This window comes from Aulonocara sp. 'chitande type north' Nkhata Bay, linkage group LG1, assembly GCF_057382095.1.
Source record: "Aulonocara sp. 'chitande type north' Nkhata Bay isolate Kocher_YH1m ecotype deep benthic linkage group LG1, A_spYH_male_GT1.1, whole genome shotgun sequence".
NCBI classification, from domain to species: Eukaryota; Metazoa; Chordata; class Actinopteri; order Cichliformes; family Cichlidae; genus Aulonocara; species Aulonocara sp. 'chitande type north' Nkhata Bay.
The window spans coordinates 1,001,856-1,015,585 of NC_141344.1; the positions used below are offsets into that span (position 1 = coordinate 1,001,856).

At 48.2% G+C, this 13,730-nt stretch overlaps 1 protein-coding gene and 1 long non-coding RNA gene across 10 annotated transcripts in view; one reads left to right on the forward strand and one right to left on the reverse strand.

Annotated features, from left to right (window-relative positions):
• Positions 1 to 13,730, forward strand: part of LOC147338426 (uncharacterized) — a 97,314-nt gene that overhangs the window by 71,026 nt on the left and 12,558 nt on the right. The window contains exon 4 of the long non-coding RNA XR_015127098.1: positions 163 to 291. This is a non-coding gene — a long non-coding RNA (uncharacterized LOC147338426). The remainder of the gene's footprint in view (positions 1 to 162; positions 292 to 13,730) is intronic.
• Positions 1 to 13,730, reverse strand: part of znf536 (zinc finger protein 536) — a 216,622-nt gene that overhangs the window by 24,826 nt on the left and 178,066 nt on the right. The window lies entirely within an intron of this gene.

Consider the following 13,730-nt stretch of genomic DNA (forward strand, 5'->3'; position numbering starts at 1 on the left):
TCTGTTTACCAACATCAGCAAACACACTGTGTAGTACTGCTGTGAAACACTGCCCCCTGGTGGTGACAGCTTTAGTTACACGCTGCTGAAGATGAGTTTACTCACACATCACATATGCAGGAATCAGCATCTGCTCTAACACAGACTTCGCTTTCTTTTCAGCTCAGCTTCAGTTTCAGATGATTTCTGGTCGACTGTGTGGGTTTGTGTTCACTCTGGGTCACGTGGACCTCGCGTCATTAAACACACGAAGCGACATCTCCTCAGAACGAACAAAGACTGACACCAAAGGTATTGTCTGCACATTTTATTTGATTTTTCACTGTTTTTAAAACCTCACAAATAATTTCAACTGCTTGTTTTTTTCTACACTCTTTGAACCGTACTTTTATGTGCCTGCAAAAACACAACACTCATTCTTGTGTGTGCGCTCACGCTGTGAAAGGTTCATTCTGTAAAAAAAAACACACAACACTGGTGGGGGGGAGGGGGGTTTCATGTGTCTACCCAGTTGTGGGCCAAATGGTCTCATTTTTGCTGTGCAGGACAGCAGCGTGATACTGAGCAAACCAATGTCTAAAAATAAAAGTACGGGACTCATTTAATGTTGAAGACAAAGTAACAGAGGTCCTGTTAACACCTGCAGCAGACAAATGTGAGCTTACACTGCTGCTTCTGACTGGCTGCTTAGTGATCACATGATTAGAGGGGCTGTGAGTCGAGCCTTCACCTCCCAGTGGCCCCTCCTGAGCCAGGGAAAGACCCGGATCATGGCTCCTCACTGGTGTCATACCCACCTGCAGCCACACGATGGCGATCTAAGACCAGGAAATGAGATGCTGAAGTGCTCAGATGAGCGGGCAGAGCTCCAGTCGCAGCATGGACATTAAACACACGAGACATTAAATGCGATCCCAACGAGAGGATCCGAGCTCCGACTGTGGGTGCCAGGTCTGCTGTGAGAACAGCCCACACCTCTAAAACGAACCCAAAATAAAGTTTCCTTGTTTTCAAGCTTCAAAAAGTGTTTAGTCTGTCCCCAAGGGCACTTCCTGCCTTTGACTTCCCTGTAAAGAAACTTCCTGTAACGAGCTCCAGATTAGGCTCCATATTTGATTTTCACTGTTCATTAACTAAGCCACCTGGAATGTTATTATTTAAGCACGCTGCTCCTTCTCCCCAAACAACTGCCGCTGCGAGGGGGGAGCGCTTTCCCGGCCAACTTTATAGATTTAGCATAACTTCCCTTCACACTTTTTAATTTCCCATTCGGGTAGATGGCAGATGCACCTCACAGACACAGAAACCTGCCCGGCATTCATCTCTCACATGAATGCGAGTCTTATCTGTTTGTTTCCTTCAGACAGTCTGCCGTCTGTGGGCCAGCGCACCTCGCACACAGCCCTGCGCCCGCCCCACAAACATCACACACAATCTATACGTCGGCCCGAGCCACCACAGCGCCCTCTTGTGGCACGCCATGAGGCGGCACCGGCGGGAGAGGATCTGGGAAAGCTCAACATATGGTGTGAGGACACACAGCTCCAGGATCCATCTACTGTTAATACATGTGTCATGCTTAACAGAATGGATAAATGGGGGGGGGGGGGGCAACGGCACGGTGCTGCACTGAGCATGTGTCGGGGAGTACACGCCGGCGTGGGTGTGTGTGCGTGCGGACGAGTGTGTGTCGTCTCAGAGGCATCACCTGACGTTAACATCAGCCTGCAAAAATACCACACGCATACTTATGCACACACACGCACACTCACAGAGACACACGCATGTCAGGTATTCATATCTGAAATCTGACTTAATGCTTCCCGAGCCCCTGACCCGCCTGTAAGCCTGTCACTGAAAACACATTTTCAAAAATGTCTTCAAACTTGTGGGGACCAGACACGCACATGCACACGCATGCAGACACAAACACGCACTCTCACAAAGAAACACTCACACACACGCGGCTGCTTGTCTGTTTGAGCTCAGAGCATTTACATTTCTCTTTGCTTTAGTGGGAAAAAGTGAAAAAGGAATAAAGGTCACGCAGCTGCGTCACACTGAAGATGAAACATTTTCATGTCAGCCTCACAGTTAATGCAATAATTCGTCCGAGCTCTCGTACTCATGTTCACGTCCACGCCGTGGAGGAGGCGGGATCCCATGTAGGACAGGTGTTATTCAACACCCACAGCGCTCAGCCAATCAGAAGAAAGCTGGCTTTCAGGAGGAGGAGCTAAAACGGCTGATTCCAGAGAGAACATGAGCTCCAGGCCTTGCAGAAGCGGCTCTGGATCGTGTTTTTTTGACCCTGAGCGGGCCTGACAGCGACCAGCCCGCCTGTGAGTGTCACAGAAAGAAGGCTTATTCTGAACTGTGCAAAGTCGCCCTGCGAGAGCTGAGCAGGAAGAAATGGGCTTGGCACACTGGGGCGTGTTCGGACAGGTGACCTGCGCGTGTGCATGCGATGTTGGCGGTGGCTCTTTGTTCCCTGTCGCAGGCTTCCGGCCTCAAAGCGGCAAAGAGTGTTATCGTTGGCAGCGGCGCGCCTCATTGTACAGCCCGGCATTTCTAAATATGTAAATATGAGCAGCAGCAGGCTTGTATACACCGAGGAGGAGCGGCGCAGGAAGTGAGCGCAGCCCGCGCCCCCCTCTGCCTCCAAAATTGTATTTTTAGATGGTTTTAATGAATACAGGATGTTTATAGTTACCATTCCCTGTGATTCGCACAAAAGACTAGAAAAATCCACACCGCCACCCCTCCTCTTCACCCTTCCCACCTTCCTCCCCCTCCTTCCCCCGATCCCTCAAAGCACTACTAAAGAAGCAGAAGAAGAAGAAGGAGGCGGGTGAGGAGAAGTGGCGGCAGCTTGTTGTGCTGCGCTCTGATCCTTATTAGACAAACAGAGCGTGGCGTTGAGGTGCAACAAAGAGTGACGCCGGCTCGTGCGCGGGCGCAGCGAGAAGGTTCCTCATCGAGCGACTTCAAGGCAATTTCTGTTGTTCCTGCGATTTAAAGCCAGAGCTTGGGGGGGGTGATTAGGTGATGACTCCATGGCAGCTTGTTTTCTTTTTATAAACTCACTCAAACTCTGAGCTGACAGGATGGAGGGATCCAGAGGAGGAGGAGTGAAGATGGAGGAAGGCATGATTGCAGTTGTGTGTGTGTGTTGGGGGGGGGCACAATGAAGTGAGCGTTAGTGGCCTCTTTCTATCTTTCGCTGTCTGTCTCCAAAACTGTTTCTGAGGCTAAAAGATTGCCGGCGTGATAATACCTCCGCTGAGCAATTTAAGCCCAAACACTCTGATGCTACAATCTGTCTTCTCTGCCTGATAGCGCTTTTCTCTCCTCTTCTCTCCAAATTACTTTCTTTCATATCTAATTATATTTGCTAATGATCTTATAAGAGAATAATGGAATGTGCTTGATCTATTACCTTTTTTTCCAATACATAAATACAATGCGGGGGAAATGACTGCTGCAGACAGGAGGAAATGTTTTTTTGAATGTTTTTGATGAGAGGGAAAATGAAGCTGGGAGCTGCAGGGTCATTAATGGGCGATGAGCGCAGAGGTCATCTCTCACATTCTCTTTGACATTTCTCTCATCTGACGTGCACGAACCGTCGCAGCCTCGTGCACGCTCTCCATCCGCTCATCTACCGCCAGCCTCGCTCGATCGCGCTTTTAATGGAAACTTAGTTTGGCAGCATGTCGGCGTCACAACTTTGTGGGCTGAGTTTAACCGTGTCGGCGTGGTCGCTGTGTTCACTCCGCAGCACCATCCGTGCTCCCGGCCGATGCCCTGCAGACACATAGCTGCCAATCACCAACCTCCAGGTAATGACTGTTAACGGTGCGAAAGGCTGCAGCGGCACAAATGCACGTGTTAAACATGTTGCAGCGTCGGCTCTGACGGTCGTTCGACTTTTGTTCGGTTTAGTTTTCAAAAGTCAAACTTAAGGTTTTATTGGTTGCCGTGGTTACCACTTTCTTTCAGTGTGCAGGTCAGATGTGAGACATAAACAGAATCAACATAGATGCATCGGTGTCGTCTCTTTGGCAGCGAGGACTTCCTGCAGGACGCACAGGAGCTCACGCTGCTTCCTGATTGGGTGGTGTGGTTTGAATCACATCACAGAGCTGCACACAAACTTCTTCAATCACATAAAACCAAAGCAAAGTAGATACAATAAGTATAAAAACTTGTTGCCACCAGTCGTGCACCTGCTGGTGGACAGACGTGAGCGTCCGATCGTTTAGTGCCGTATCAGTGCCGAAGCTCCGAGAGTCACAGGTTACACAGACGGACGTGCTGCCTCAGCCTGAAGACGAGATTTGTGCAAAAACTAAATGAACCTTCTTCTGGTTCTGGCTTCTTCTCCCTGCCTATCTGCGGCTCGGGCTGCGTGGCGACACCTGCTGTTCGGGGCAGTACTGCGGCCTCTGGCTCTCTGGGAAAAATAAATGTGCCCCGCTTTAAACGTCTTTATCTGAGCAGCTGTCGTCTCTCCGTTACCAAACCTCTACCCTGTCCCGTCCACCCCTCGCCCCCTCCTCCATCCTCCCCTGTTATTTTTCCTCCCTGCAGGACAAGCCGAGCCCTGACAGGCACTCTAAACCCCCGGCATTAATGGAAGGAAATGGCATTCGATCCCTGTTTGATCTCCTAATCATTTCTGCTGAAATGATAATTAGTGCCCTTCCAATCCTCCCATAGAGGAGGAGAGAGGGCCGGTGGAGGCGGCGGGTGGGGAAATACATAAATAGAAAAAAACTCTTGCTTTTTAGCCCTCGAATAACATCTCTGTCACCACGCGGAGCATGTTAGCATCCAACAAGTGCTGTCCTCCATCACACATCCCTGCTGCCACACACACCGAGACAGGCCTGGAGACTGCAGTCTGTGATTCCTTTCAGCTGACATAATCCTGATTGATTCGTTCAGCAGATAAAAACCCGGTCCACTTCTGCCCTTTTACGGGGGGGGGGCTGCAACATAATACGGCCTTTTATTCAGCGACAGTGTCACATAATGGTGCAGGAATGTGCAGAAAGGCTGCGGAGCGCCGAGAAAACCTCGAGCTGAGTGTATAAACTGGAAGGAGATCCTTTCACTTGTTTCAGCAACACGGACGGCCGAGCTCATCGCCAAACACCGACACCGAGCTTACCCACGCCGAGGCTGGAGGCCGAGCTGCTGCACGATGCTGCTTTGACTTTGATTAAAGCCCAGCGTTGGGGTTTCCTCTGCCTTCTGATCCACCCACTAACAAACAAACTGCAGGCATATCACAGGACTTTTACTTATGCTAGAAGAAGATGACGACGACAAACGCAAGCTAAGATAAAATGCGATTTACAGTATCGGAAGTTTTCTTGCAGCCAAGACGAGAAACACGAGTAATAAAGTAGAAAAGAACTCAATGAAGAAATTAAACAAAGTGGTGTCATTCAAGAGAATAAGACAATATCCTTCCATAACATCAGGGTTTAAGCCCCGCCCACACTCACACTGAAGTCTCAGCCCTACTTTCCTAACTAAACATAGAAGAAGAAGAAGTGGAGGTCTGAGGGTCGAGCTCTGAGTGATTCTGGTGCTTTAACCTGTTCCTCTCACATCACCTTCAGTAAAATCTGCCTGAGATAGCGGGGTCTGCCATCATCATCATCGTCACCCTCGTCATTGTCACCATTAACACCATTATCACAGCTGACAGCTGTGAGTACACTAGAGGATACCTGTAGTCTCTTCACAAATGGAGACAAAGCAGTAAACGAATCACCCAATTAGCCAATCAGAAGCAGCGGCAGACCAGCAACTCTCAGATACAGATATCTGGTAAACTTCCTGTTTCTGCGAAGCATCCACGCCGACACACTGTGCACTTTAATCAGTCTGTTCGTGACGCCGCCTACAGAACAGCCACAGATAGACGGGTGTACGTGGATATATGGCCATATGGAGGACCCAGCCTGATTTTCGGCCCCTGCGTGAAGCGATACTCTGTGCAGCGTCAATGATGCTTCGTGACCTTCAGAGTTAGAATATGACTGAGCGTTTCCACGTCTCTGAGCCGTCTCATCGTGCCGCAAACATCTCGCCTCTCCTCGTTTAGCAGAGCCCCAAACAGCAGACAGCCTCCCCGAGAGTCCACTGTATTAATTGTAGGCGCTAATCTGCAAGCCGTGGCCCTCCCAGAAGTGGACAGTGTTTTCGGCAGCAGCTCAGTGGCGGTGACATATCTGGTTACTAATTCGGTGTGGCATGAAGCCAGATGGGAGATGGGAAGGGAGCAGGAGTCTGCTGATGTGCCAGCGAACCCCAAAGCAAAGAAGGAGAGAGATGACACACTATGGAGGATGTATGTGGATCACCGGCACAAAGCGAAGCAGCAAATGGGACAATAGTATATAGGCCAGTAAGCATATATAGGGCAGCAGTGCTCTGCTGTGGTGTGTAAAAACTGAGATCAGAAAATCAGATCTGCCATTAAACACTGGAGGGAAAGAAAACGGAAGGTCCACAGGTACGCGTCACAGAGTAACGATCCCAGAATACTCAGATTACTCTGAAAGTTCTTTGTAATTCATCTGCTTAAATAGAAGTCAGATGGACGGTTGGACGCAATAGGAGCTTTAGCCTGCCTAATGAGTTAGAGGGGGGCTTTGGGTGAGCCCTCTTTCCGTCCTGTCCTGTTCTTGTTTCTGTTTCTTGCTGTATAAATAAAGTCGTGGCGTTCCCAGCACTCCCATGGCATGCTGGGACCTCTATGGAGCGTCAAGAGGACAGAGAAACCGCAGGTTTTAGTGCCTCCCTGCTCTGAATGTGGGCTTTGTTGGTCTTTAAATCACTGCTTTCCTGAGAAAATCAGAATCCTCAGATGTTTGTCTGCATGGAATCACAATTTTTTTTATTTATTAGGAAATAACCAGATTAATAGGAGTTAGATTAAACTAGGATTACAACCATATCCTGGATTACTGAGCTCCCACCTGCTCTTCATTGCACATTTCTTGAGGCCTGTTTTTCCCACAGCTGCAGGTTAATGCAGCGTTCCCGTTTTGTGCTCACAGCTGTACAGAATAAAGGAATATGTGTCTTTAATCATAAACTCACATTACATAAATAAAAGCACACTAAGAAAGGGCTTAAACAAACTGTTATCATGGATCCAAGTGAGGCGTCGTTCATGCTGCTCCTTCTCCCTTTTTTATTTTTAATATTCAAACATCCAATAATAATCAGACAGACATGTTCATACACGTCTCTACACCTCCATGACCTCCTGATCCGGCTTCTCTTCCAGATTTCTTTGCTCCCGTCTTTGTTTCCATGAAGACAAAGCCGCTTTGCAGCAGTTTAGCATTGCTAATAACCCGTGTTTCTGTCTGCACACACACACTCAGCTTTTTGATGTAAAGAGATAAAAAAGTGAGAAATTAAAAAGTGGAGCACCTGGCTGATGTTTCGTGGCTCGCCGAGGTCTCTGATGATTCAACAGTTGCTGCTACAAACATCTGCTCGCTGCTCTTAGCAGATCTCAATTAAGGCTCACGCAGCCCGGCACGCCATGCCTTATTTATGAGACGAACAAGGGGAGGAGGCCAGAGGTCTGAGAAATCCCCTCACACAGGGAGGAGCGCAGAGGGGAGGGGGGTGACGGAGGTGCCAGCACTGGCTGCACTTTAAGAAAATAAAAAAGAGGAGCGGTGGCAACAAACGGCCCCGAGCCCTTCCTCATCTCCTCTCAGAGAGCGAGACGATGAAGACGAAGGAGTGTTGATATGATTATGTAAATGTAAACAGGATTTCCTGCCGACTCGGAGCCGCTCCTCTCTCTCTCTGACCCGTTCTCCTTGCAAATCTTCCATTTAAGACGAATTCCCCTGGGGAGGCCGCTCTGCCGTTACTTAACGGGATAATTATGATATACGAAACCTTTCCAAGTTCACCCCCACTCCCACACCCCTCCTCTCCCTCCCCAACCGCTGCCTCCATTCCTCTCCGTCTGTCTCAGGTCTGTCCTGTGTCCGGGACCGCGAGGCCCCGCCCCAGATTGACAAAGCGACTTCAGACTCTGCTGTTTGTTTTGGTTCTAAGCTGAAAAAAGTTATAGTTTTATGATGAAAAACAGTGCTTTGAGAGCAAAACTGTAAACAACAGAACCTCTGTTCTGATTTAACGTGCACACACTCGTGCACACTTTGGCAGATCCATCCAGTAACCTCTGACCTCTGCAAGGACACGTTCCACACCAGCTGATTTCATTCAGTTCCTAAAATGTTTCTCGGACATCAAAAATAATCCGAATCTTTCCCAAACGTTCCTGCAGGACGACGCTAAAAATGCCTCTGACGTCATTTACGACCCGCCTGAAACTCCCCGAGTCCTGACAAACGCGACCTGCGGCCAAACGCGACCTGCGGCCAAACACGCCGGCGTGCTACAACCACGCAGGAAGCCCACAATTGCAAAATAAAAGACGTGACATCGCGAAATGCTCACGGTGGCTGTGTCAACCACTAACAGTGCAGGAAGTGAGGACAAAGAGCCGTCGTCAGTGTGACCGCTGAGCTCCGTTTGGCTCTCTCTGACCGTTTTAATCGAATCAGCTCGACGTCTGTCATCCGTCTGCAGGAATCAGACGTGAGGAACATCTTCATACGTGACGCCACAGAGCTGTGAAAGCGCTCAGCAGCAGATCCTCCGACCGACTTGGACCCAAACACCATGACCTCACAGTGGAAGAAGTGAGCAGCGATCACATTATATCCCTGTGTGTGTGTGTGGGTAAAGCAGCGTATTTACTCTTTGGTCTCTAGCAGGAACAAAGGGAGGCTTTTTGATATGCAGCGTGGTGAGCGCAGAGGAGTGAGCAGAAATCATGCTGCTCCAAACATTTCATAATGCAGACATACAACTTAATTGCGATTGTGCGTGGTTGTTTGGTTCCTTATTTACTCCAACAACTTTGTTACAGAGCCACACGTCAAACTATTTACACGCTGGTGTAAGCACTTACGGCTACGACTCTTTCTGCTTGACAACGGCCATAAACACAGGAGTGAGAGATCAAAACTGTTCATCAGAGAGCGTGACAGATGACAGATATGGCAAGAGATTTTCCATGATCTTCTGCACACATGGGGGGAGGGGGGACTTCAAGGGACGGAGGAGGGGAAGGAAAAAAGGAGCTCGGAGAAAAGTCGGTTTCCACACGAGGAGGTGCAGCGGCTCGAGAAATGAGAAAGCCAGAAAGTTCCCACCAACGGTGACGATGGGATCAGCGTGTGCTGCAGACGGGCTCGGCTTCCTTCACGGGGGAAGCCGTTAACTAGTCACATGGTAAAATGATTTTTAAGTTTGAGTTTAGTCTTCTTTCATTTAACCACCCTCTTTTTGGCTTACTCGAGGACATTACAGTACTGCAGTACTCCCTGGAATGTGAGCTCGTAGTGAAAAAACGATTTCCCAAAAGCTGGGTTCAAGACGTGACCAGAAACACGACGTCAGCTGCCGACTGACAAAGTAAAACACATTCATATGTCTCCAAAGACTGGGGTCAAAGTTCACGCTTAGTTGATCTCTCTGCTCATAAGAAACATTAAGATCTGCAATAACGATGATTTTGTAATGAACTACACGTGAGCTATCGGCGCTGATCAGGCGCATTTTGAGATAAAGTTTTATAAGTGATCGCCAGCCCGTCGTCATGGAAACTCATTAATTGTTTAAATGTTTTTCACTTGCTGTTTCGATGTAAGCGCCTATAAATAAAATACATTATCATAATTATTATTAACGGTGGTTAATAATGATGTTTACTCAAAGGCGCCAGTTTCTACGGTAACGTCAGTCATATGGCACGCGTGTGCCGGGCAGACTGCAATCTCTGAAACGAGGTTCATGATCATGTGACTCAGGTCGCCGCCACCTGCCCACTGATACGCTCAGAATAACACCCACAGTATGCCCGTTTAACTTTGAAATAACGTCCAGATAACTGTTTACAAACCAACATTATCGATCAGTGAACATTATTATTGATTATTATGATTCTTTTTCAACAGTAAATAATAATTATTAGGTATTTTATTATAACTTTAGTAATGAAACAGCAGGTTGGATTTATTTTCTTCATCAAAGAAAAAACAAGTGACTGTGATTTTTAGTGCTGATTATTTTGGGGGTTCCTGTGACGGAGCACATCCTGGTTAAAATGATTTCTTTGTCTGACTCAGTAAAGAATAATTAATAAATAGCGTGGCGCCCCGGCCCTCCCCTTCCTGCTGCTGTTGAAATCCATAACATTTCTTTTGTTCCCTCCTTTCTGTAAGCCCGCTCTCTTATTTTCCCAAGGCCGAGAAACTTCAGACATGAGAACCCTGATATAAAACCAGGGAAATTTACCTGGGATTAGCAGCCATTGACAAATAACCTTGGTGATAGATGCACAGTAGATTTGGTTCAAAGCTCTCCCGGCAGCCTCAAAAGAGATTAGTTCACTTCTTATCAGGTCAGAGGCGTCGCCTGGGAAATGTGTTTAAAGTCACATTGATTTATTGAAAGATTCCCCAATAAGAAGATATCTGTAGACTTAAGGAGTGCGTGTGTGTGAGTGTGTGTGTGTGTGAGAACAAGTGCCTCAAATAAATTACACTGCCTGTTGGAGCTTTGAGAAAAAGAAAAGCATACAAAGACATTTCAAACTCAAAAGCACTTGTAGATAACTCGCTGGATTCGGCCTCTGGAGAAAGACGCCGCTGTTCTCGCTCTACCTGCCTCTCTCTCCATTTACCCCACGCTGGCAGCGCTGCTGAAAACAGCGATTGTACCGCGGAGAGACGCCGCTGACAGGGAGGTATAATAAGGCCTCTTTGTTCCCCAGAGAGCGAGGTAGAGACACATATGGACAGAGGGGGGTTTACACCATTACCTTCTTAAGCGTCATTATCAGGCCGAGGAGAAGAGGACTGTGGGAAAGCGGGCGGGGAAGCCGGTGAGTGAAATGGAAGATCTGACGAGTCGCTCACCGGGTCCACCTGCAGGACGAGGGCTTCGATTCTCCGCTGGCTCGCGCTCACCGGAAGCTGTCCCTAAACCTCATCCCGCCGCTGCTCTTCTGCTGTTAATGTTTCTACTCTGTCGCTTCAGCCGAGACAAAAGCCCACTTCAGGACGCCACGAGGGTCGGGCCCGTCTGTGGGCACCGCTTTGGTGAATAGTCCAGTACTTAAGCAGCTCTGCTCCTCCTGAGCGCTTCATACAACCGCCTGATCTGCAGCCACCGCGTCTTCCTGCTTTAATAAAGGTTATAGAACACACCATACAGCCTCAGCCAGGAGCTGATCTCCTGACCACTTCCCAGGGCCTCCTCCAGGAGGCTTCTTGTCACATCCGGAGCCCCCTACTCTGCCTCCTCTCGATGTGGAGGAGCTCCTGCGTGACCTCCCGAGCTCCTCGGCCCACCTCTGAGGCTGAGCACAGCTCACGTCTTCTGCTCGGTTCTTCCAACACCTGCAAAGTCAACGTCAGGAGCTGGCGTGGAGGTGGCACAAGTTGCTGTGGTTAGACCTTCGTCTGCCACCTTTTCCTCACTTGAAGTGGTTTAGGTAAAAGTCTGGTGTTGATGCTTCATTAACATTTAAAAGTGTGCTAACCAATTAAACGATGAGCAGCTCTTTTCAAAAATAAACCCCCCAAACTGGACAGATGGAGGGAAAGATGGAAAACAAAAGATTCACACAGAAGAGTAAAATATGCACAGCTGATTGGCTCTGATGTCATCAGTCAGCCAGGTGTAACCCGTCACTCAGCGCCTCACAGCACCCACCCTCCAGCCTGGAGTACCAGAGCCGCCCGACTGGAACGAAGCGGATAATGCGGCTGTCATTGTCGTTGCTCCTGCCTCGCTTCCTTTGTCCACATACCTTCATCCCTCCATCCTCCAGCTTCCTCCATGCCTTCGTCTCTCTCCCACTGCTTGCTTTTAACTCTTGAGGTCATCCGGGACCCCCGGGCAGCCGTCCCAGAATGATGAGCCGGCTAACGTCCCGCGGAGCTGCCTTCTGGACAGAGCGGGCAGCCGAGCCAGGACTGGATCGATGCATGGACTGAACTGAGGATTTGACTACAACTACAACCTGAAAAAAATCACGTGTTCACGGGGCCTTCGGTCACGGCGGGGCTGCAGACCTCCCCTCCACCTTCATCTGGAGACGAGCAGAAACAGCCAATCACAGCAGGCTTTACTGTGTTTTTGCTGTGTCGTAAACACCTCGCAGGTAAAACCAGGAAAGGAACGCCAACGAGGACGCCATCAGGAAGCAGCAAAAGGCAAGAAAGTAACTAAGTATATTTGCTCAAACACACTATCCAAGCTCCCTTCTGTGTACTCGAGTATTTCTGTTACAGACTCCCGTACGTGTGGACAGTGTGTGCATATGAATGTAAGGCGGTTATCACACTTTCCTCCATTACTCTCAGAAATGCTGCAGATGTCTTTCAAACGGAAAACATGAGAGTAATCACATTACTTTTCATTAACCTCCTTTGAGATTTCAGGCATTTCTCCTCTCTGTCAAACTGCCTGAAACCAAAACCAGGAACTTCCTGTCAGCATTTTAAATAAAGTTGATTCACTCATATAAAACATCAGTTTAACTGCACAAAGGCACAAACGCAGATTTATTTCACTGTTTAAATGTAATTTCGTGCAACATGTTCACAGAAACACGCCGTGCTGGAGGAAGCAGCAGGAAGAGCTCGTGGTCATTTTAAACGCCGGCGTGACTGGAAACGGGTCAGAGTGACGGGTGACGACACCTCCAGATGTCACGGATATTTAACCCTCGAGAGTCGAACCGTGAAATTATTTCAAGAAAATGTTTGTTTATTGAACCTTCAGACAAACCAAGAAAGAAATGACACACAAATGTGCAAATATGAGTTTAGTTTGTATCAGTTTTGCAATTTACTTCAAAATGAATTCAGGAACATTAAACAACATGGCGTTACGCTGGTCTTTTGTGTAGCCATGGTTACAGCCTCTGTCAGAAGATAAAATGTTATCAGTGAGCTTTCATTAGAACAATAACGCCTTTGAAAGCTGATCTGAAACGTGGCTACAAACAGCCTCTGATTGGTCACCTCCCGCCCCCCTCATGTCTCACGTTTACATTTATAAAAGTAGTTCATGTACCGTCAGATCATAACGACATAAGTTATCTTAGTCATGAGCGCGCGGTGTGTTTAAAGCACGTCCGACATTTGATTTGATTTCAATTTCTTAGCTTCTCATCATTTTTTTCGGTTTCGTCTTAATGTGAAAGCTGCCGTGTAAATAAAGTTTGACTGACTGACAGCAGCAGCACCTGAACCGCACCTGAAGGAGCCTCTCATCCCTCAGGAAGGAACAAATCCAAATGTAAAAACTCTGAATCTGACAAACACACCAAAGACTGTTTGCTGCCACTTCCAAGTGAAAGACTGAAATTACAAGGCTGAAGAACACAATGCAGAAACTTGGATATGCGAAAAGCACGGCGGTGCGGAGTTACAGAGAAGTTAACATGAGGGCTCGTGTCTCTGTGTCACTGCTCAAGTGGAAAGCTATAATTAGCGATGGAGTCATTGCCTGAGTAGTTCAACTACGCACAAAAACATGCAACAGCAACGCGGTGCTGCTCGTAGACTGGAGGGGTAATAACAAAATGACAAGGAGTC